This window comes from Magnolia sinica, chromosome 9 (assembly GCF_029962835.1).
Source record: "Magnolia sinica isolate HGM2019 chromosome 9, MsV1, whole genome shotgun sequence".
In the NCBI taxonomy this organism is placed as follows: Eukaryota; Viridiplantae; Streptophyta; class Magnoliopsida; order Magnoliales; family Magnoliaceae; genus Magnolia; species Magnolia sinica.
This window is the reverse complement of record NC_080581.1, coordinates 33,423,975-33,449,109: the sequence shown is the minus strand read 5'-3', so window position 1 is coordinate 33,449,109 and position 25,135 is coordinate 33,423,975. Positions and strand designations below refer to the sequence as shown.

Sequence of the window (25,135 nt, the reverse complement as noted above, 5' to 3'; positions counted from 1 at the left end):
TGATGAGGTCGATCACCGTCTTCCTCAAGGATAACTACTCCAAATCCATGAAGCTTCTCTAAAATCCTCACAGAGACTTCTTGAATCCACGAGGAAAAAGAGAAAGAAAATAGAAATAAATTCTAATAAATTTGAAATTTAATTGATTAATGAAATAAACGAGTTCACAACCCTTTAAATAGGGGTGTCAAACAATGGGAGAGAAATTAGAAGCAAACTATAACTAAAGCTCCTAGAAATTTGTAACTTACTATAAATAGTAAATTTACTTTTTATAGTAAGTTTCCTGTGTGGATTAACCACGTTATTCTTCTAATTATTCTAAGCACTTTTCATGTTGGACACAACTCCTAAAGCCCAACGGATGAAGAGTTAAAATCAAACTAAAACTTACTATAAATAGTAAAAACAGAATTAAACATGGAATTCGGCCTTCGATATGATGGAATCTTGCAAATTTGGTGTGGGCAACCCGGCATAGCGGGGTTGGTTGGCTAAAGTAGATGTCCTACCCAAGATCATATATGGTGCGTTGAGTAACTCATTCCAGTTTGTAAGATATGCCTGTTTTAATGTTCTGACGGTCTTGATGACTTCTGCCTCTGATCGGGCCTTCTCTAATCCATCTTAGACATGAAAGTGTCTGCGACCCGCTCTACATCAGGTGAGCCCCACAGCAAGTGTAACAACCCAGGTAACACCTCACCTAAGGTTGTGAACATGCTACAAAGTTTAGTGCATTTCACTTCCAGTGGAATTGGTTTAGCTAAACACAACTGAATCAAAATCCACATTGATTTAGAGACCTAAATGGGTGGCATGGGTGCCGTTGATGGGTCAGTTGGCTAGAAATTTCCAATAGACTTGGGCTCAAAAGCCTAATAAATTAGTGAAAAAACTGGGCCCATATCCAGTCTCAAGTCCCATTCCTTGGACTCAGATTCTGTAGTGACCACGGACTGGAGTAAGCCATCCATAGCCTTCAGCTATGGATTGGGTTTGGTTGGGTTGGGCTGAAGCTTGGATGAATTTTTTAAGTGGGTCTAGTTTCCATGATGATGATGGACGATTCCGATCATCATATCATCTCTGCAGGTTGGCTTGGAAAACACAAATAGCACTAAACTTTTGTGGCCTCGAGAAGTTTTAATGGTAGGTGTTCTATCACAATTGTTTCCTGTGGTGTGGTCCACATGAGATTTGAATCTTCTTCATTTTTGGGCTCATGCCCTAAAATGATATGGAAAAACAAATAGAGGGTACAAAACACATACATCACAGTCGGCCCCACAAATCACGGATCTATGGTCCCACTAAAAGGTCACATTGATTTAGCGCTTGCAGCTGCAACTGTCATAAAATGTACTTTTGCCCATTGAATGTCTACCCCATTTTTGTTCCCCAGCCAACCAATCAGATGTTTGAAATGATATGATCCAGGCCAACCAAATGGAAGCGGATTGTGTAGTGAGGAGCTCACCACGATGTACCACGTGTGGATGCTCTGTGAGGCCACCATGAGGTATGTATTTTATCTACCCATTTTTCTAACTAATTTTAAGATTTGAACCCAAAATTGAAGTATATCCAAAGCTCGAGTGGACGACACCACAAGAAAGGAATTCAACGCCCGCTGTTGAAAACTTCTTAGAACTATAGAAGCTTTGGGTAAGCTGGTTTTCCCTTCATCCATCTTATGAGCAGGTTGGATGACAAACAAACATCACTGTGGGCCCTAGAAAAGTTTCAACCGTGGATGTCATTATCCCCACTGTTTTCTATAGTGTGGACCACCTGAGTTTTCGATATGCTTCAATTTTGGCTCATGCCATAAAATAGATGGACGGCGTGGATAGAATACCTACATCACGGTGGGCACTCCTCACTACTCAATCCCCACCCAACCAATTGGACATGTTAAATCATATGATCAAAGCTTCCCACCGTTGGGATTATTAGGCCACAGGTTTCATTAGGCTTCCAATCCATGGTGGGCCCACAAAATGAACTTCTTAGATTGAAGGGTATATGTTCTGTCTATAATATGATGGGACCCACAGGTGATGGTTGTTTGCTAGCTGCAACCCCCAAGGGTCGCAACGTAGGAAAAGGGGAGAGAGAGAGTACCAATCTCTTCAGTTCCAGCCTCTAGGCTTCAGGCTCCAGCGAATGGTAGGAATCGTTGGATGGTCGGATTCGATTTGGGAAGGAGAATGAGAAGAAGATGAAAAGGAAAAACCGAAAAGGGGATCCAGTCCTTGGATTTGGGAAGGAGAATGAGAAGAAGAGGAAAGGGGAAAATGGAGAAGGGTAAGCGTCCGGTAGGCTAGTCTTGTTGACTGCTAGATTAGGGATTTTTTAAACCATTGCAATTTATATGATACTGAGTCGAGTCGAGTTCGAGCCAAGTCGAGCCTGAGTCAAGTCAATTGTTTCGAGTCGAGTCGAGTTGAGTGACTTGGTGCTCGAACTCGACTCATTTTCTGACTCGAGCTCCCTAGTGTGACTCGACTCAACTCGTCCTAGTGAGTCGATGTGAGTTTTTTAGAGTCGAGTCGATTGAGTTTCTCGAGCTGACTTAACTCGTGACTAGGCCTACGCAGGAGAATGGCAAAACCAAATGACGACAATGGTTGACTTCCTGGTAGTAGACTATCCCTCTGTTTACAACATCACTCTTGGTTGACCATCTCTCAATGGTATGAGGACGGTAGTCTCAACCTACCACCTCGTGATGAAGTTCCCCACCGACTAGCACAAAGCCCCTCAGTGCTATTCTATGGCATTGAGGGCAGGAGCACGACAGAATGTAGTTGCCGTCACAACCTTGGATCCTTGAGACGATTCCCTCGAAAGAGGATACTCGATGGAAGAGCAAACGACCGTACCTCTCTATGAGAACGACCCATCCTAAATTGTGCAGTTCGGCTTGCTATTGGCTCTAGGACTGCGGGATAAAATTATCGACCTGTTGAAGCGGTACGCTGATGTCTTCGCATGGTCCCATCGAGATATGCCCGACATCAGGCCAGAAATCATGGTCAATAGATTGACCGTGGACCCCGACCACCGACCTGTGAGGTAGAAGCGACAAGCGTTTTAGACAGAACGATATGCATCATCGGGGAATAGGTTGAGAAGCTCCTCGAGGCTGGGTTCAATGAATAAATCTACTATCCTAATTGGATCACAAATGTTGTACTGGTGAAGAAGTCCAATGGGAAGTTGAGGGTATGTGTCGACTACATGGACCTAAACAAAGCATGCCCCAATGATAGTTTTCCTCTCCCAAGGATTGACCAGCTGGGCACAAGCTGCTGAGCTTCACGGATGCTTACTCGGGCTACAATCAGATCGCCATGCACTAGCACGACAAGCAGAAGACATCCTTCATCACAGACATAAGGGACTCTACCGCTATAAAGTCATGCTCTTCGGATTGAAGAATGCTGGAGCCACATATCAACGGCTCGTAAATAAGATGTTTGCTAGGCAGATCGGGCATTCCATGGAAATCTACGTTGATGACTTGTTGGTTAAGAGCACCAAGGTAACAAACCATGCGACCGACCTCGAGGAAATGTTTGCCGTATAATGGAAGTATCAGATGGAGCTAAACTCGAACAAATGTGCCTTCGGTAAACTACTCCTCAGGATGGCTATGTAGGCCACCTCGGATGCTCGACCTCATCCTCCTACTACATGTTTCATCTGATTTCAACCACTCAAACCTTATCGAAGAGATCTATCTGAGATCTTAAACGATAACCGGGACACATTCGGTATACGATTCCCTCTACAATACGGACCTACTAAATAGAGATTGTCATCTACGCCACCGCACCTTTTAGTTATAAATAAGAGCATATCCAATGGTGAAAGATACAACAAATCACACAAAAAAAATCCTATGTTCTACTAGACCTAGCTTGCCTATCTGACTTTGGCATCGGAGGGTCCCCTATTGCAAACAGGGTCTCTGTTTTTGTCATCTCTTGTAGGTACCCAGTGGTCTAAGGAGGACATCCAGATTTCTGCATCAACAGATGTTTCTCTACCAACTGTTTTCTTTAGTGTGGCCCTTAGGCCTAATGTGGGATTACATGTTTATGGTTAGAGTGGATCTCACATACTCATCATGATGGGCCCTATAAAAATTCAAGGGTGACTGAACCATCATGATTGATATTTGATTTAGGTGGGGCCACACCTAAGGAAATAGTTTTCAGAGAGATGTCCACCCTTGATTTTATAGGGCTTTTTTGTGATGATTATTTGGAATCCACTCAGTCTGTTAAATGCATCACAAAAATTTAGGCCTGAACCTAAACATCAGGCTCATTCGAGATTCAGGTGGGCTACACCAAGGGAAAGAGTTTAGAGGATGAGGGATGTCCTGGACCCCATTTTCAATTGTTTTAGTCTACCTAAATCACAAATGGGGCTAATGTTTTAGGATATTAACTTAGCATGGTAACACACCTAGTTGCTGGGCTGGATTTCACATAAACATGATTGTATGGCCCATCCGAGCTGCCAACCCTTTTTCTTGCAAGAATAAAGTTCTTAAAAATTCTAACCTAAGGTACGCCATTGACAATTACTTAAATTAATGTTGTGGCTTATTGAAAACATCTTTGAAAATGGTACTAGAATGTAAAATTTTATATTATGTAGGTGGATTTTTGTAAAATTACCTTTTTCTTTTCTTTTTTACTTTTTTGAAAATTCAAGTTGATGCTCCTTGCACAAAATGGACGGGCTATGGCTAGCACATCAACTGTTTTCCACATTAAAAGTGGGTATTCACACCAAGACTAGGAGTTGAAAGTCTTGCCAATATCTTCAAATTCTATTTAAAAAGGGGGGCCTCATTTTTTGAGGGCCTGAAAGAGCATTAATAGATGCACATGATGTATGGATTTGATGTGTGCATCCATCAAAGCGGGCTCCACACTCAATTTGGAAGGTTCTTAATTGTGTGTGTCTTATCCCAATTATGCCAATATGGCAAACATTTGAGACATTGGGCTCTTAACCAGGTGGGGCATCGATATGACATATGCCCTGTCTGAAAATTCATGTTAGCACACTCATAAGGTACACCACACATGTACGTTTAAATAACTTTTATTTTTATTGATTGATATTGAATTTTCTTACTAATCATCCATTTTTCATCTACATGTGTGACTCGCCTTATGGATGATTAGTCTGATTTATGGGCCAGGGCATCTTCAATCATTGGTGAGGATTACCCAATGGGGGCAAATATAGACTGAATTATTAAATGGATGGGATTAGTTAGGGTCCATTTGCACTCATACAGTAGCAAGCTTAGGCTAGTCCTAGCCCACCAATGATCAATAAGCTAACTATTGTTAAATGAGTAAGTTGGAACTGGGCCATGGAGATAAATGTCAAAATGGGGGAAAGTCCTCATTGAAAACTTTGGTTGGCCCTCCCTGGATGCAAATTGAGTGGTAAGGAGCTCACTACCCTCTCCAGCTACATACGGTTGCTAATAAAATCTCGCCACTTAATGAGCTTTTTCAACGTGCATACAGGCTCTTTTCTAAGAAGTTTTTTAATAACCTACATTAATTTAATTAATTATCATTGGACAGATTCGGTTAGAGATTTGTCAACGGAGGTATGAAATCCACCCTAACCATTAGCTGCATCACCCCATATTATGCCCATTGCCGAAAACTCTACCGCATCTATGATTCAAGTGGACCACGTGATTAGAAATAGGGTACAAGCAATGCTCACCCTCAAAATTGTTTCCCTTGGTGTGGCCCATTTGGCTATTGTATGGGCCTGATTTTTGCGCCCCAAGCCTAGAGATTGGTTTGACATCTAACGGTTGGAGTAAATTTCTTATAATCATCACAGTGGGCCCCGTAAAAAATCAAGAGTGGATGTATCTATTTTCTTTTTGCTTGGCCCACCTGAATAATGGATTAACCCTTTTTTTTTTTTTGAACCTAACATGGGAATACACACTTAGTGCTAATGGTCCACCTAAATAATGGATTAACCTGATTTTTGGCGTTGAGACTAATTCAGGATTGCACCTAACGGGAAGAGTGGATTTCACATATACACTATGGTGGACCCTTAAAAATCAATGGTGGGCTATCATCTCTCAACTATTCTTAAATTTCCGCTAAAAAAAAAAACTCCACCTTTGATTTTATGAGGCCTGCCTTGAGGCCACTCAACATGTAATCCAATGTTAGGTTCAAGGACAAAAATTCGGTTTTGATCCAGGTAGGCCACACTAAAGAAAACAATTGGGAGAGTCTACCCTTGGACGGTCAGGATTGGTGTGTGTGGGCTGTTTGTGTGAGGATAAGTTGTCACAACTTTATGAGTTTGGCAGATGAATGCCTTATTTTAGCTATGCATCTACAAATGCATGTCAACAAACATGTGTGTGAAAGTACATCCATTCATTAGGCAGGGACCTCTGGTGATTGTGCCTTTGGCCTAAATGATCATGTCAATCCACCACCCATTCATCATGTGTACTGCCTAACTTCACCCTAAGACCTAAATATCAAGTCATTCCAAAAGCACAAGTAGGCCGTACCATAGGGAAGTCAGGGCCATCATTAATTTTATGGGGCTTACACCAACAATTAGACGACATCCAATCCATTTCATCTAATGCACCTCATTCACCGTATGTAGAATCACCCTAAATATCTTGTTTTTTCATAACTTAGGTGGGCTACACAATGTTAATATAGTTAATATAGGGGTTTTAGGCATGATTTCACACTATTCCCTATGCTGTATAGGCATTTATTTAGCGGCGCTATATAAGCGCCGGTATAGGTAAAAGACAGGGAATTCTACCTTTTTCCGACATGAATAAGCGCCGCAAAAGTCATTACGAACGCCGGTAGGTATCTTTTAACACTTTTCGATGGAAAAGCGCCGTAAGATTTCTACACAAGCGCCGGTAAAGCCTTTGTGTTGTTTATGCAGCCATTATGCCAAATCCTCAATATGGTCTATGCCTAGCACGAGTGGCGTCAAGAGGCTGAAGTGCTTGTAGGCCTAAATTTAGGCACAACTGATTGCACCGGGAAAAAAAAAAAAATAGCCAAAAAGTAGCATTCAACAAATTGATGCATGTAAAACAATCAATCCTTTGATCTCGTCCTTAAAATGTCAAAAACTATCAAGGCAACAAATGTTGTAACTTGAATTCCATTACATCTATTAGCCCCACATTGATGCATGTGTTTTATCCATGCACGTCCATCCATATGCACCCTTCACACGTGACATTCAAGTGTACAAGTGACCAATATCAATTGTGAATTTGGTAAATTAATTACAATTCTATGATCTACCAAATACCAGTTTTACTTTATTCAATATTTTTTTCATAGGAAGAATATGATCTACATAAAGATTGGATGGTAAATACCATAATATTTCCAGACATGCAATTATTATGCGATAACAGTGTTAATTCCATAAAATGCAATTTCATGCCATTTAATCCGGAGGACCAAACTGGGAAGCAAAGGTACTAACCCAAGGAAAATCAGAGTTGACAATAATACAACATTCAAGGACAAAAGGTAAGAGACTAACAAGCATAGAACCTTCCACTCAGATTGCAGTAAAGCATTAATAGCATGTTCTTCCACTCTAAACGGAAATATATATTACCCACCTGCCAAAAGAAGTTTAGCAATGGAAAGAATTGAATTGAACAGATACTACAGAACTGCAATTCTAAGTATATTACCATGTGGTCAGCCAAATTGTCACAGATATTAAGGCTCTCAATCTCTCTCTACTTGCTCAGCTCCTCAAATAGATCTGAGTCATGGTCTATTTGCGGAGGTTGAATTCAAGCAAAAGAAATGAGGCTGGTTTTACATATCTATCCCCTATTTTTTCCTCAATACAATGCAATCATACATTTCACTTCAAAATGGAAACCTACAAAGATTTTGAGGTGCATTACTTTCAACAACCTAAAATCAGAAATACAACCTCAACAACGAATCAAAGATCCAAAAGAATGGAGAAAAATACATATAAAAAGGAAAATTAAGAAAGACCTCTGGGGCATTAGGTAGCAGCCCTGACAACAAGACCTTGGAAATGCCTCCTGTTGAGCTCTACACCTTGGAAATCCTACGAGAAAATTTTCTGATTTTCTGCGGTAGAATCTGGGAAAATCAAACAAAAAAAGAGGTTCTCAGAGAATCTAAGAGCCGGAAAACTAAAAAATCTTAAGTTTTCGACTCGAAAGCCGTCGACAACATCTGAAAGAGAGAGAACATGAATTTTCTGAAACAATAAATTTTCTGAATTGATAGTAGATAAGTCAGCAAAGGGGATGAAAATCAGGGACTTGATGATCAGCTTCTCAACACCGATCATATCAGATGCTTCCCCAAGCAAGTTAAATCTACATGACAAAAAAATCATAACCACAACCCTTGCTTACCTGGAAGACATTATATCAGAGTTTTTATTTAGTTTTCAAAAGTCTACTTTGTCGTGGGGTCCTGGGAGATGGAACAAAGTGTAAACATCTTATATTAAATGAGAATGTCAGATTTCTCGCAATAATACAAATAGAACCATCAATGTGAATTGATTGCACTCTACTGGATGTAAGAAGCATGAAAATCCATTGTGTGGCAGTTCTTGGTTAAGATCAAATGCATATGTGTGATAACAATAATCTATGTATGGCAAAATTTAAAGATAAAGGAAACTAATTCTTACAGCATGAAGATAATTGAAACTGTAATAACTTGCTGGTTCATGCTTCATATAGGTGGTGCTTGAACCATCCTTTTCAACCATTCAAAGCAAAGAATTTTCACCTACTAGACAAGTTCTAAATCATCCTCTGGTTGCCAAAAATTTTAGTTTACGACGTCTTTTATTTCTTGAGATGGTTTAACTCATCCTATCTAAGGTTATGTTGTCTAAATCATCCCTGATACAGAGGTTTCTCAGGCTCCTTCCTTTGTTGCTTCCGGAGGTCGATGACATCAGGGGTCTCCTCTGAATATAGAATTAAGGATTTCAGTACTAAGAGTGTTATATAAATAGAACAGTTGCACATGGGATGGGTACACACCTCGAAAGACTGTCCACAGATTGAATGCCTGCCTCCAATTCCTCTTCCTCCATCTGTTCTTCTTCTTCCCCCTCTTCTTCCTCCAAATCACCTAAATGCTTGCTCCTATCAACGGGCTCTTCCTGATTTTGGAAGCAACACAAACTAACACATAAGTTTGGGAAAGCAAATTGATAGAAAATATTGATCGCAAGCTGATGACGCTTCAATGTTCTGCTCAGAAATAGTAGGACTAAAGCTGAATAAGCATTAACAAGTTGAAACTGAATAATGAATCGAAGTCTTCTTCTATTGAATTTTTGGGAGACGTAGAAAAGAGGTGTGAAAATACCTCATAGTTGAGTTGTTCATGTTGTTGGACACCAAAAACATCTCCGTATACGGGACGCCCATACTGTTTAGCACAAAATGGAATTTCAGGTGATAAACAGATACAGAAAGAAACATATCATATCTGATAGAAAACTATGGCATGTTAAGTACTCATGAAAGCAAAATTAACAACTCACTTCATCAACCGAAGGTTTACCCCAGCCTCCAGGATGATAACCAAAGCTAGCTCCAGGAGGGATCGGAGCATTCAAGCCAGCAATTTTGAGATGCGGATAAGAAGGTGGAGGACCATATCTCTGATAAAAGATAAAATATGTTAGTCCAATTAAAACTGGAAGGAAGAAAGTCGTCAAATAGAACATCTGCTGGTTATTTGCTCATCCCACCTGCATGTTGATAAGCCAGGGAGGAGGGGCACAATCTGGCATACCAAGAGCTTCTTTTAGTTCCTGTGACAAGACACCTGGCTTCATCTCCCTAAGCTTCACCTGTAAAACCAGAAAAGACAGTACTATGAATTGCTAATGATTCCAAGCTTGCAATCAGCAATTCCCAACCAGAATAAAGCTATTATCTACACTAGCATACTAAGATTTCACATGTTGATGATACTGAAGGCAGAGAAAATACTAAAACCAGAGGAAGTGAATTTTTAAGGCCCCTCTTGAAACTGACAATGTGCTGGCATTTTTCCATAATTGGTTACAAATAACCAGCCAACAAGCAACCCTTAGAAGCACAATCCAAACATGGCCACAAAAAGAAACACAAAATCAGCACTACAACACAATTGGTGGCAATCCCATAGGAAACCATCTCAACTCCTTGTTGGCCAATAAAAAGAATCACTTAAAATTGGAGAAATTAGAAATTTTACTTGTCCTAGTTGATTTCCCTATGACCAATGGATTGACTTGGAGGAGGAGAAAATCTATGGATGACAAAATAAAATTTTGCTGAAATTTTTTAGTAGATAACACAAAGATAGCTGCAACTTACAATTAATATATTGGAAATGCACATCCTACAATCATATCCCATAAAAATTAAAATTTTTTTTTTTAAAAAAAAGAACATATTTTTTTAGAACATCGATGCATCAAAAGTTAGAAACGATAGTTGATTTCTACTTTCTAAAGAAGTTTGCACCCCTGAAACTCAGCCTACCACAAAGATTTATTGGGCCAACAAAGCAAACAAAAATGGAGTCCATTTGGCAGTCCCCAAATTCAGGTTTTAGCAGTTATGATGCATAGAAATGTCTCACTGTGACATGCTCAGAATTTTTAATAACAAATAGGAGAAGTGTCCTTTTTACATTTACATGAATACACAAGCGATGGAGATTAAATATGGATGCTTGATCCAGAATCAATTTTCAGTCCAGAGCATTGCAGGATCTTAATAGAATTTTCCATCCTTTAGAATGGGCAGATTATATTCTCTTTTTAAGCTTAAAATCTGATCAGTCCACACACGTAGATTTTCAGCTAAAACCAAACAAACAACTTAAATATAATTTTCTTAAGATTTGCTAATTTAACTTCACTTGCAGCAAGCTTTAATAAAAGGAAAATCAGGTAGTCGTGCCCTAGAGCCACTGACAATACACAACCTTTTTACGGTGTTGACAAACATCCTACAAGGATGTGAGATTAATGATAAGATACTATTGTCTTTGTTGTCTTTATGCTTGATATTGATGTGCAAATGAAAACAAGCAAACAGACATCCATCCATAAGCTAGCAACTGCTAATATAAATAAATTTCACTTGTTTCACAGAACTTCATTTGTTTCTTTTAACAGAAAATTTGAGGAATTTCTGATGCCTATAGGAATCTTGGAAAATGCAGATATCAAGGGTTGGAAAGGAGCAAAGAATTTGGAGATGGAGACTTGGGTGTCTTTTCACCATCCTGTATCAGGCAAATCTTGGTTTTGAACATAAAATTCACTTAAACATAGATAAAATATATTCACTTAACCTCAATTTGGCTGCCAGATGAATGAACCTAGCTGACTTTTGTGCCAGGTGATCTTTACAAATGGATCCTATCTGATTCACAGCTCAGATCTCCCACAACACATAAAATTTATAAAAAGACTTAAGATACCTGCCAGAAGCATGTCAATTGTGTAACCTCCATCCCATCCATCAAAATTTCCCAGCCCAATCCCCAAGCCCCGAGAACCTATCAACATTTCAAAAAAAAAAAAAAAAAAAGAAAAAAAAAAAAAGAAAAAAGAAAAGAGAAGGATTGTAACTGAGTTTGCTAATAAGAACCGTTAACTATGCCAAAATTTCCAGACCAACTAGGTACTCTTAAGCTTACAGTTATTATCTAATGTAACATGAGTACACGATACAATTCAAGTTGTATCTCAAGCTTCTCAATCATACTTAATTGATCTAGCCCAGATCATACGAAGAAAAGAGATAAAATCAACAACCAGAAAAAAAAAAAGTAAAGTAAATCAGTCAATTCGAATTTTAAAAAAAGGCCTACCGGACTTTCCCAATTGTCCTCCATGAAACGTATATCACAATGTTCATTCACATTAATACTTGCTAAGCATGTTAGTTTCAGATAGTCAAGCCCAGAAGGTATGTAATAGAAAAAAATATTGATATGTACTAGATAACAGATTATACAGAAACCACAGATCCTAAGATTGAATCATATCTAATTAAAATGAGCATTTGCTCAATAAAAAGCATATATCAAATAATGACCGGCTTGGAATTCCATATTTTCAAGGTGAACTTTTCTTCTTTTTGATTAAAGAAACATTTCAGTCCTATTACAGAACTGGTGATATCATTATTTAAAAGTGTGGTGGTCATAGAAATAATACCTCCTCCTTATTCCCCCATCCATCGTAGGAGACATGATATCCATTTGGAGTGAGACCCCCGATGGTTGCATCATACCTGAAAACGAAGAAAAGGTACAACAAGTGAAAATTGATTCAACATGTAAAAGGAATAAAGCAATTTTCCTTTTTTTAGACATACCACTTCCCTTCTTCGCTCCAGACAACTTGAACCTTTGTACCAACAGAAAACCTCTCATATGTGATAGCATTGGGACAAGCATCAATTTTATTGTATTTTAGGCCCAAGTCCCCAATAATCTTCTTGGTTTCATAGAAAGACCTTGGTAAGGTTTCACCTTCAGGAAGTACATCCTTCAGCAATTCAAGTAATTTCGTGAATGACTTGTCGCTCCATCCACCAAATAACAAAAGAGAGCTTACTAAACTTATTACAGCCTGGGTACAATTCCTTATCAGTGTCTTCTACTAATTTGAAAAATTGTTGTGCTTCAGTATTAAGTCTCTATGTAGGTCTATATGTTACATCACTCTCTTGATTATCCGGACCCGAAAAATCGAATGCATCATCTAACAATTCGTGCAGATAATCGTTTGGATCCAGATTAGGCATAGAAGAAGACGTGGCTTCCCCATGAAAATGCCAATGAGTATAACTCGTATTGAATCCGTCACACACGATATGATCGTATGCTTCTTGTCGAGATACCCAGAAGTTGTTATTACAATTCTTATATGGACATAGGATCCTCCCTCTATCACTTGTATTTGTAAATGCAAAGTTTAGGAATTCCTTAGCTCCACTTAAGTATGCATTGCTTACCCTAAATCATTCAATGCAATTGGAGGACATATCAAACAATGCATCTTAACCATTGGGCCACAACAACTAGAAGGAGAAGTTACTGAGATACCTTAACAAATGAATCCAACTTTTATCCATCACTATGTTCCTCGGCTACTTCAACAAGTTAGTTGAAATACAACATGAGCCCGACAAAGCTTCTTAGGAGAGAGAAACTAAAATGAGTTTAAAAGAAATTTAAGGAAGAGTACTAAAGAAACAAATTATAATGAAACAAGCACCATTATTGCTCACCCCACAAGCAATGACGATTTAGGCATCGAATAGAATCTCTAATGGTATCTTTAACTGACTAACTAAATCAGTCACCCATCCAAGACAGGATAGATTGTAATACTTTCATGTTCCCATTTAAATGCCCACACCGAAATTCCGGCAGCATCTCCCAATGTCTCTTCGAATACGTCGATCTTGCATTTGATTCCCATGTCAAGCATCCACATAATGTGAGGATATTTGACATTAGAAATAAATATAAGAAACGTAACCAGAGAGAAAAGGACAGATACAACGCAAAACTAGCATGTGCATTTAAATCAGGGAACTGAAAGCATTCTAATCTATCCAACCTTGAATTGTCCAAATGTGGGACAATTTAAGAATTTTTATGCCTTCAAAAGCACACTATATCTATGCTTGGCCACATAAAAGTTCTCAAATGGGCAGTTGATTGTCCTATACTTAAACAATTACATAATTAATCACAATTGGCATTCATCATCTAGCTAAATAATAACAGAATGAATTTTAAACTAAAGAAACGAATTTTGTTTTGATAAATTAACTTAGTAATATCTACTACAGACTAGTAACATAAGAGCAATATTGGGGCACCATACCATAGGCTGCAAGAATATCATGTCCCCTTAAAAAATAAATCCTCCAAGGATAACATGTATATGTGTGTGTGTGTGTGTGTGTGTGTGTATATAATAAGTTGTTTATTGTCATTCACAATCACAAGTATCATTCATCATCCAACTAACTATTAACAGCAATTACAAAAATAAAAGACATCCAACCAACTTTATATAATAACTTGCAACTTAACCTGCTGGGAACCGTCATACACCGTAATATCTTACGGCAGAGTGGGTTCTGAGGAGTTACAAGTTGGGCCTCTAGGAAAACATATAAATGAAGCGACAAAAATATAAATTAAGCAAGATCAATTATTTATGGAAGAGATTGATGAATAATACCTGACAATTTTCTTGATTTTCTTAAGGGAACAAACTTTGCACCAATCACTAACACAATTGGAGGGCCGAATATAAAGCCCCTAGCCTCAACTCCTATAAGCATACCAAATTCAATATTAAATCCATTAAATTAAGTGCCTACATAGGTATAAGCATAAAGTAAGACTACCAAACAAAAACAAACAGATGGAGAGAAACTCGCTGACTTACTTTGTAGAGCTATGTAGGAAGAGATTGCTTATATTGGTTCTAAGAATCAAAGATATACAATTTGGAAGATCATGTTGAATTTCATCTAAAAAGGGTAAAAATATCTATAGCCGAAATTATAGAAGATACTAACATAGAACTTGGAAATTTGTTTGAAAATTTAACATATGGACAACAACTTTCAGTTCTGCTCTCCATTGAGCACCAAAAATGACAGAACAGCAAATAGAGAATTGTAGCAATACCCACTAAAAGGATGTTAATCAGTTGACAATCCTTTTTTAAGTCTTGGGTAAATCAATGTGAAGCTTTAAGGATTCTCTTTACTTGCATAAATCGCAGTTTTCTATTTTATTGTTGATTTTTGGATTGAAACTGACTCTTTGCAAGTAAATAACAGTGCTAACCATCAAGCTATATATAATAACAGTGCTAACTATCAAATATGGATGTCTCATACAATGCATGAATGCTAGATGTACAGCGGCAAATACAAATAGCAAGCTGTGGGAGACCGACTGAGTGTTTTTCTACATTATGGATCCAACACTCAAACGATTTGAACACATGCATGCCATTGATTGAAGAGATGGTTCATTTGGCGTTCCTCATTATAGGCAACCAAAGTATTGGAAAGGTGATATGGTGGTCCAAGATCAGGTCCGTTCTTACTGATTGGACCATTTTGGCTTATAAATGGACGGTTTAAAAGAATACCAATAACGACTATGCATGTGTTGCCTCAAACACCTTCCATCAATTGGAAGGATTTGACAAAATATGAAAATATAGTCTGCTAACAGTGTAGAGTTGAAGTTCAATTCAAAGGAATTGGTTAGTAGACCATTAAAAATTTATGGAATGTGAGGTCATTCACAATACCATGAGATAAAAGTACAAGAATAAATAGACAAGGAAATTTTCTTATGCAAATACAACTAAACATAGATATGCAAATACTTGTTGTGATGTAACTATCCAAGTTACCATCTTGTAAGTATTCTGACGCATAAATGCATGTGCAAACACATAACAGGTGAGGAACATCGCCAAGCTTACTTGATTGCTGTAGTCTTGGACTTCAAGGCACTATTGTAAAAACCATGAACTTCCTCTAGAGCTGAAAAGCTTGCCAAGCAAGATTTTAGGGGCACCCTTGGTTGTATGTTTTCATCAGAAGCTCTGCTAGAATTCAGAGGCTCTACTTATCAAGACAGTGCAAACAAAGAATGACAAAAACACAATGTCTAATCAATGCTTCTATTACTTACACTTCCTTTCCCTCCAAAGCCTTTTCTGATTTTAACTTTTGAAAGGCTTCTAGCTGTTCTAAATTCTCAAATTACAAGATTATCAGAAAAAATTACCAAAGAAAAAGAAAATAAAAAAGGAAAAAAGAAAAGATGAGAAAAGTTGTACAAATGGAGGTGAACATGGATTCTGTGTTAGAACAAAAAATAGAGAGAAGTTGTACAAATGGAAAGCAACTGATCATGAAACACCAATAGCCAAAGTGGATCTTATTACTGTCCAATCAAATCCAAAAATAGGAAGAGGTATTGCATAAATAAGATGTTCTTCATGGTCAGTACTTGAAAGGTGGAAATAATTCTGATAATAGAACTCACAACAAACTATGATAGTCTACCTTCTAATAACTGAGACACCGCATAGCCTTTTACAAAAATCCACCCCAGTATATACTGATCTTGCATTCAGTAATAAATGGAGAATCTGTTTGACATATCTCGAGGAGTGGTGTGTTTGAACCATTTGGATTAGGTCTGCAAGAGTATTGCATGAATGGACACACCACTCCTCGAGATATGTCAAGTAACAGTGTAGATCGAGAGGAGAGATCGTGAGAGAGGGGGGGAGAGGCGCAGAGAGACTCTGAGAGAGAATCCGGGGGGTGGGGGGGTCCTGGGAGCGAAATGAGGGGCTGTAGGGTTTATATATATATATATATATATAGAGAGAGAGATGTTAGTAGGCGCCCTCTTTCACTTAGCGCCGGTTCAAGCTCCACACTATGGCCCCGTTTGTTAAATCTGAAATCTGAAGCTGAATCTGAAATCTGAAGCCTAAATCTGAAATCTGAAATCAAGAAATTTATTTGATAATTATGACTAAAGTCTAAAATTAAGTACTGAATTTGAAACAATTTGTTTATTACCAAACATCTAAAATGTTTGAAATATGTTAATTTGACACATTTGCCCCTATCTCCTGATTGGAAATGTTTTACATTATAAAAAATTTATTTTTTTATTAAATGAAAATAAAGTTATTCTATTTAATTCAAATAAACTATAAAGTACATAGAAAATTAAGAAAATCAAGTCAATCTTCAAGCATAGAAATATTGGAATACCTGTCGAGGAAAAATATTTATAATCTTCTATAAAGAAGCTATCAACAATGGAGAAGTGAATGAGGAGCATGTTGTGTTTATGGGGAAGTGAATGAGAAGCCTGTTTGGTACTACACTTGATGCAGATTTTGTTGCCTTTTTGTGGTTTAAAAAATAATTAAAAAATGAAAATTCAAATTTTCAAAATTTTGGGATTTTCCTGCCAAAATACCTTTTGAATTTTTTAAATTAAAAAGTGCGGTGTGTGTGCTTTGTCCCACATCGGAAATACAGGGAAAACTTTTGTGGTTTATATGAGATGTTGAGAAGAGTATTCTTACTTGGAGCCTTTTTAGAGATGAAACCTGGTTGCGTGTTCCAGTGCGCACGCATGCACGCGTGCGCTCGCTCGGGCTCTGGCTCGGGCACGGGCGAGGGCGAGGGCGAGGGCGTGGGCAGTGAGGCAGTGTGGCTGTAGTGGCGCTAGATGGCGCACTTTGCACTTCGCACGTGTCATAGAGTGGTCGCTTCCTCGCGACCTTACGCGAACCGGCGCGAACTTGGTGCGAACTCAGTGCGACCTCGGTGCGATGGGTCTGGTCAGAGCCTTAGGGCGGTGTGGATCTGAAATGTTGGAAATGAGCCTGGGTTTTATAGGTGACTGAGAACGGTTGGATCTTAAATCCGAAACGTCCAGCCGTTTCTTAAACGGATAGCTACCTTAAAAGCCACAATGGTCCGAAAACGGACGGGCCAGGATGATCCAACGGTCAGATCTACAGATCTAATGACCAGAAACGTCTGAGATTAATGGACAACGGCCAGAAACGTTTTTCAAACGTTCTGGACCATTGAATACCACACAGCAACGGGTCTAAACCTGAGGCCTATATAAACTGGACCATTCCAGTCCGATTTCATCATCTCAACACACCATCTCCCCATCAAATCAGATACGGTCAATAGCTTCATATAAGAATACTTTATCATCTCCATAGTAGAAGTCTGCCAGAATAAATCGACTGCGTTAAAATTGTTCCATAGTGGACCTATCGTGATTGCTGCACGCTGGATCCAGATAAGGCTTGTCTTATCCTGGAAGCAATTCGCCTGTAACCCATCAGCAGTTGATAAGGGGGCGAATCACGCTTTAAGGACAGCGTATTTTATACGTGATTCAGCCTAGTGATAATTTTATTTTATTATTTATTTTCGGTGTATCCAAAAATAGTTTTCCTAACAGATTTCCTGCCAACTTTGATCTCCTTTAAACAGTTCGTACAACTTAGAGCATTTTAATGGATTTTAATGGTGAATATGATACTTGGAACCATGCAATTTCAGGAAGCTTACTTGGCTAAGGCCTTGTATAAGCTCACTAGAAGTGGAGGGGATGTAACCTGAAATCCATATAGAAACTCATGAAAAAACTCCATAGAATACAGATGCTACTCTGGTAAGTTTCATGGTTCAGATCTTTTGCATCCTTCCACAATCCTGTTTTGGAATAGTGGGGACCATATATTCAAATCTCAACATTTGGTCATATCGCAGTCCACATGTAACAATCAGACGAGCCTCATGTTTGGCTGTTAGTGGAATGCATATAAGATAGGATAAATAAAATTGTTAGGTGGATCAGCTGTCTGGGCTTTTATTCGTGGAGAAAAACAGGATTCTGGTACCAATGGGAGTCTACCAACGGTACCAGAATCCTGTTTTTTCCCTTCATCTGGCCTGTATGACCTAATAAAAATCCTGGCTATTCAAAAAATAGGATTTTGTCCAATGGGAAAAAACAAAGATCAGCTTGATCCAAAACTTTTATGGCCCCCAAAAGGTTTTTAATGGTCGACGCTCATTCAACACTGTTTCCTGTAATGTGGCCCACTTGAGATTTTCATATACCTAATTTTTTGTCCCATACCATGAAATGATCTAAAAAAATAGATGGATGGCATGGATGAAACACATACATCATGGTAGGGCCCACAAAGCACCGACCACCAGCCATTGGCCGGTGGCTGTGGGAGTAGCCAATCCACTCCCGTCTTCTGTCCAGGACGAGGGACGTGAAAGTTCCTGTGCTAGAAAACTCGGTGGGGCCCAACGTGATATTTTTAAGAAATCCACCCCATACATCTGTTTTATGAGCTCATTTTAGACTTGAGACCAAAAATGAGAAGGATCCAAGACTCAAGTGAGGTGCACTAGAGTAAAAGGTGGGTAGGAAAATTCCTACCATTGAAAACTTTCTGGAGTAGAAAGTGATGTTTACATGACATCCATACCATTAATAATGTCATTCCTACTTGGATGAACTGAAAACACAAATATTGGCCAGATTCAAAACTTCTGTGGCCCACGAATATTTCAACTGTGTACGTTCAATACTCACATTTTAGATCCACTTGAGTATTAGTTACGGCTCATTTTTGGCCTGTTATCCTAAAAATATCTTGGAAAACGGATGGTCGGGGTAGATTTGTCAAAAACATCACGTTGGGCCCCACCCAAGTTTCCAGCACAGGAACCTTATGCAAAAGGCTTTTGTAGGAAATCTGCGTCCAGCGCGGAGTTGTACGAGGACGCGGATTGCGTACTGCCCCCGCCCTTCCCTAGCTCCGAACGGGTAGTTCTGTAGGTGAGCCCACCGTGATGTATTGTACATCCAAACCATTGATCCCTTTTCTCATATTTTAAGGCACGAACACAAAAATGATGTAGATCCAACACTCAAGTGGACCACACCAAAAATAGCAGCGGGACCATGATTTTCACCGTTAAAAAATTCATGTATCCATCTATCGTTGAAACCTTTCTAAGGGCCACTGTGATGTTTTTTTACCATCCAACCTATTCATTAGGTCATGTATACATGGATGAAGTGAAAACACAAAATCAGCTTGATTTGAAACTTCTCCAGCTCTCAAGAAGTTTTTAATGGTAGACGTTCAATCCCCACCTTATGGTCCAATTAATCATTGGACCTGCTTCTTTTATTAGATCACACCTTAAATTATTTGAAAAAGTTGATAGACGGTGTGGATCAAACACATAAATCAAGGTGGGGCATAAAGAAGTTTCACAGATTAAAGGTTAATTTTGTATTGCGCAAACAATTTAAAAGAAAAAATTTCCATAATAACTTGACAAGGGGTACTTTTGGAAATAAATTTTTTTTATTTAATGAAAAATCACGGAGCGCATTCCACGTTCACCATTAAGCGAGACTCCTATCACGGAAAGAATTCAGTGAAAAACCACTTAACGCTTTCCGTCTTTCGCGTTAATAATGCATTAACAAACACCACTAAACATGGAAGAGTTTCCCCATTCCGTGTTAAGTGCAAAAATTCAGCGTTAACAAACACGGCCTAAGTGCCGGTTAAGCTCTGATTTGTTGTAGTGTTTTGTGGTTAGGGAACGTGTGCTAAACGTAATAGATAAGGTTGCTCTTATGCACATAAAGCTATTGCTTGTGAGCACTCCCTTCTAAATTTCGGGCCCGATTGAAAGTGAGCAATTGAAAGACCAGTTCAACTCTATCCTAGCCCATTGCCACCCCTTTGGAAGTACAACCTTAAATATTTATACATTTGAGGGGTAGCTAGATGGTGGATCATTTCCCATCACCACCCAACTAATGTGATTTTGTGGGATCGTTTCATAATGCAAGGGTTCACTAGCTTAATCAACCTTCCATTAAGGTCTTCCCACATTTATAGGGATCATGTGCCAATCAACCTTCCTTTAAGGTCGTCTGAACTTTGAAAATTTTGGCATATACTCCTTCCACATGGTGTCTAACTAAATCAAAGGTCTTGATTATCAGACGGTGGTGCAATGCCTACTGTGAGAGGGAACAATATAGAACTTTTAATGCAACAAAATACATATCAGTAGCGGTGTCAACTTGTTGGGTTTGGGTAGGTTCTTATAATACCCATTTTCCAGCTAACTAGTTTAGGGACCCTTTGGAAGTACAACCTTAAATATTTATACATTTGAGGGGTAGCTAGATGGTGGATCATTTCCCATCACCACCCAACTAATGTGATTTTGTGGGATCGTTTCATAATGCAAGGGTCCACTAGCTTAATCAACCTTCCATTAAGGTCTTCCCACATTTATAGGGATCATGTGCCAATCAACCTTCCTTTAAGGTCGTCTGAACTTTGAAAATTTTGGCATATACTCCTTCCACATGGTGTCTAACCAAATCAAAGGTCTTGATTATCAGACGGTGGTGCAATGCCTACTGTGAGAGGGAACAATATAGAACTTTTAATGCAACAAAATACATATCAGTAGCGGTGTCAACTTGTTGGGTTTGGGTAGGTTCTTATAATACCCATTTTCCAGCTAACTAGTTTAGGGACTTGTTAGGTTGTGTCCCTAAGGCCCAAACTCAGATCGAATTAGGTTGCCCATGGGGTCTTTGGATCTACGTTTTGAGTTGAGTTTGGGCGAGCCAGATTCATGGATCTGATCAGGCGCACACCTCACTTTAACACATGTATGGTGTGTAAACAAGATCTCTTATATATGAGTGGAGTAGGAAATCTCATTTCTTTAACCTGAATAATCTATATATATATATATATATATATATATATATATATATATATATATATATATATATATATATATATATATATGGAAAAGGTATTATGCGCTCGACTTCCCGATAAGCTCCCGTGAGGTCGAGCTGTGTGGGCCCCACTGTGATGCGTGTCAACCATCAACACCGTGCATTTGATGGGTCCCCTCTAAATTATGGGATATCCCAAAAATCATCCGTATACAGAACTTAGGTAGGCCATACCATCTAAAATCATGTGAAGACACCGTTAAAACATATAAAAGCAATTGGTGGGGCCCACCTGAGTTTTGAATGCTGCTTAAACTTGGTCTGAACCCTCATACAAGTGGAACACACATAATGGATGGGCTGGATTTGCAAACCACATCTCGGTGGGCCCAAAAAATGATTATGAATGTTTTAATGGTGCACAGCCCCTCCCCACTTCCGTATGTGGTGTGGCCCACACAAGTCACGGATTGACTTGATTTTTGAGACCTAGGCCCACAATGGAATGGTGCATCTGACTGATGGGGTAGATATTCGAACCGCATCACGGTGGCATAGTACCTTCCCCCCCCCCCCCCCACACACACACACACACACACACACAAATATATATATATATATATATATATATATATATATATATATATAAAACATGTATTACTTTGCAGTTAAAATAAATTGGACCCCACCAGATTGACTGGCCAAACTAATAAGATCCATCTCATGAAACTGATCTGAACCTACTAGACCTGGTTTTAACTGGGTCTAAAAGGCAAAAGCCAAACCAAACCTGCTTCTTAATGGGTTCAAAATATGGGATCTGACCTGTTACAATCATGCCGGATGTACATGAAACTAAGAATCCGAGTACCCACTGTTTGGAGATTGAAAAGGTGAAGAAGGGCACATATACCATTGTGGCGCATGTCTGGGATATGCGGTTCATTTACAAGGTGGGGCACTTATGTGACATGACCTGTGAAAAATTCATGCCAACATTCTCATAAGGTAGGACATGCATGTATTTCTGATGGTGATTTTTCTTTCTAATCATCCGTACTTTCTCACCTACATCGATGACCCACATCTTCACAGATAGCCCCTTTAACTATTCGTTAGATTTCTGCCACGTGTTACATTGTGATACATATACTTCAATTTTACTCCATCTTTCTTCGCTCGGATTATTATGTCATGTGATCCTCATGGAGAGTCTTCCAATTTAATAATGTTTTACTTGAGTGACATGTTGGCTTGATGAAAGATTGATTTTTGTATCGTCTCTTCATCATTGTGATTTACACCTGATTAACTGGTTTGATGAAAGATACACACCATGGTAGCCCCACAACCAATCTGGTTGGCATCCCATCCCAATTATTCTACATGGTGTGGCATGTTTAAGTTATAGATATAGGTGATTTGTGGAAAAAGAAAAAATAGAACTCATTATGATAGGAAGCTAAGTGGGGCCTACCATGATGTTCATGAGAAATTCACCCATGGTCGTCCGTTTTTTCAAATGATGGCGTGCCCAAAAAAACGACAGGAAAAAAAAAGAAACCTGTTAGGGATACAGCTATGGTTGAAAGCTCCTTTATATGCCATCCATACCGTTTATTAGGTCATTGCTAGTAGGATGAATGGAAAAAGCAAAAATATTAACACGTTTCACAAAAATATTAGCCTATTTCGAAATTTCTGTGGCTATATAAATGCTTAATGGTGGACATTCCATCCCTCCTTTTTCTTGTTATGTGGTCCACTTGAGTTTTGGATCTACCTCATTTTTAGGACCACATCCTAATGTGATCTGGCTAAGCGGATGGAGGGGTTGGATTTCTCACAAACATCACGGTGGCCCTGTTTTGCTTCTATGCCAAGAAGTCAGGCCACTGGAAGCGAATTGCCTGTGACGGTCCTATGCCAATAAGTCAGGCCACCGGAAGCGAATTGCTAGTGACAGCCTCCGCAGGGAGTTCCCGTGGGATGCGGATTAGCTAGTGAACTTATGGTCGGTGCTTTGTGAGCCCATCATGATATATGTGTTTCATCCGCCGCTGTCCATCCAGTTTTTCAGATATTTTATGGTATGAGCAAGATCAAATGGACTAACATCACGGAAACAGTGTTGATTGAAAACTTACAATTAAAAACTTCCTGGGGTCATAAAAGTTTTGGATCAAGCTGATATTTTCCTTTTCCCTCCCTCCATAAAAGATTAGGATTAGGTGTAGGTCTAGGTTTAGGGATTTGAGAATACATTTAGGTTTTAGGTTTAGGTTTAGGTTATAGGTTATAGGTTTAGGTTTAGGTTTAGGTTTAAGTTTTAGGTTATAGGTTATAAGTTTAGGTTATAGGTTATAGGTTATAGGTTAAGGTTTAGGTTATAGGTTTTGGTTTAGGTTTAGGTTATAGGTTTAGGTTTTAGTTATAGGTTATAGCTTTAGGGAATTGAGAATAGGTTAAGGTTAAGGTTTAGGTTTAGGAAATCGGGTCCGGGTTCGGAATCGTGTTTAGGTTTCGGTTTTCAAGTTTAGGTTTAAGTTTAGGTTAGGGAGTTGAGATTAGGATTAGGTGTAGGTTTAGGTTTAAGGATTTGAGAATACATTTCGGTTTTAGGTTTAGGTTTAGGTTTTAGGCTTAGGTTTAGATTATAGGTTTAGGTTATAAGTGCATGTAATAGGTTTAAGTTTAGGTTAGGTTATAGGTTAAGGTTTAGGAAATTGAGAATAGGCTAAGGTTTACGTTTAGGAAATCGGGTTCGGGTTTAGGTTTGGGTTTTCAAGTTTAGGTTTAGGTTTAGGTTAGGGAGTTAAGATTAGGATTAGGTGTAAGTTTAGGTTTAAGGATTTAAGAATACATTTAGGTTATAGGTTTAGGTTTAGGTTATAGGTTATACGTTTAGGTTTAGGTTTAGGTTATAAGCTATAGGTTTAGGGAATTGAGAATAGGTTAATGTTTAGGTTTAGGAAATCGGGTTCGGGTTCGGGATTGGTTTTAGGTTTGGGTTTTCAAGTTTAGGTTTAGGTTTAGGTTAGGGAGTTGAGATTAGGATTATGTGTAGGTTTAGGTTTAGGGATTTGAGAATACATTTAGTTTTAGGTTTAGGTTTAGGTTATAGGTTTATGTTTAGGTTTAGGTTAAGGTTTAAGTTTAGGTTTAGGTTTATGTTATAAGTTATAGGTTTAGGGAATTGAGAATAGGTTAAGGTTTAGGTTTAGGAAATCGGGTTCGGGATCGGGATCGGGTTTAGGTTTAGGTTTTCAAGTTTAGGTTTAGGTTTAGGTTAGGGAGTTGAGATTAGGATTAGGTGTAGGTTTAGGTTTAGGGATTTGAGAATACATTAGGTTTTAGGTGAAGGTTTAGGTTATAGGCTATAGGTTTAGGTTTAGGTTTAGGTTTGGGTTTCGATTTAGGTTATAAGCTATAGGTTTAGGGAATTGAGAATAGGTTAAGGTTTAGGTTTAGGAAATCGGGTTCGGGTTCGAGATCGGGTTTAGGTTAGGGAGTTGAGATTAGGATTAGGTGTAGGTTTAGGTTTAGGAATTTGAGAATACATTTAGGTTTTAGGTTTAGGTTTAGGTTATAAGTTATAGGTTTAGGTTTAG

General features: G+C 38.6%; 2 long non-coding RNA genes across 2 annotated transcripts in view; both read right to left on the bottom strand.

Annotated features, from left to right (window-relative positions):
- Window positions 1-9,636: 9,636 nt before the first annotated feature.
- Window positions 9,637-12,687, bottom strand: LOC131256230 (uncharacterized). The gene is made up of 3 exons (XR_009176681.1): window positions 12,322-12,687; window positions 9,850-9,951; window positions 9,637-9,759 (listed from the first exon to the last, which is right to left on the bottom strand). It is a non-coding gene; the product is annotated as an uncharacterized LOC131256230 (long non-coding RNA).
- Window positions 12,688-14,416: 1,729 nt separating this feature from the next.
- LOC131254837 (uncharacterized) overlaps window positions 14,417-25,135 on the bottom strand; it is an 89,493-nt gene continuing 78,774 nt past the window's right edge. Inside the window, exon 2 of the long non-coding RNA XR_009175946.1 lies at window positions 14,417-14,452. This is a non-coding gene — a long non-coding RNA (uncharacterized LOC131254837). The remainder of the gene's footprint in view (window positions 14,453-25,135) is intronic.